Genomic DNA, 260 nt, shown 5'->3' with positions numbered 1-260 from the left:
GAGTCAGCGGGCGACGCCGACCGGCTCTCCCGAGCGCCGCCGCCGCTGCGCGGGCTCCGGCGGGCTCCGAGCCCCGTGCGGCGGCGGGCGATGAAGAGGAGGAGGAGGAGGAGGCGGCGGAGGAGGCGGAGGGCGGGGAAAGCCCCTCCGCCGGCGCCGGTACGCGCTCCGCCAGAGATTCCCCGCCAGCAGTTCTGTCCCCTTCTGCAAACTTTTACTGCTGCCGGCGGCTCCCCCGGCACCGAGCGGAGCGGGGCGCG

At 76.5% G+C, this 260-nt stretch overlaps 1 protein-coding gene across 1 annotated transcript in view; it reads right to left on the bottom strand.

Annotated features, from left to right (window-relative positions):
- The window catches only part of FANCM (Fanconi anemia, complementation group M), a 78,610-nt gene that overhangs the window by 57,648 nt on the left and 20,702 nt on the right, over positions 1 to 260 (bottom strand). The window lies entirely within an intron of this gene.

This window comes from Haliaeetus leucocephalus, unplaced genomic scaffold (assembly GCF_000737465.1).
Source record: "Haliaeetus leucocephalus isolate CR32 unplaced genomic scaffold, Haliaeetus_leucocephalus-4.0 Scaffold678, whole genome shotgun sequence".
Lineage (NCBI taxonomy): Eukaryota > Metazoa > Chordata > Aves > Accipitriformes > Accipitridae > Haliaeetus > Haliaeetus leucocephalus.
This window is presented reverse-complemented; position numbering and strand designations above follow the sequence as displayed.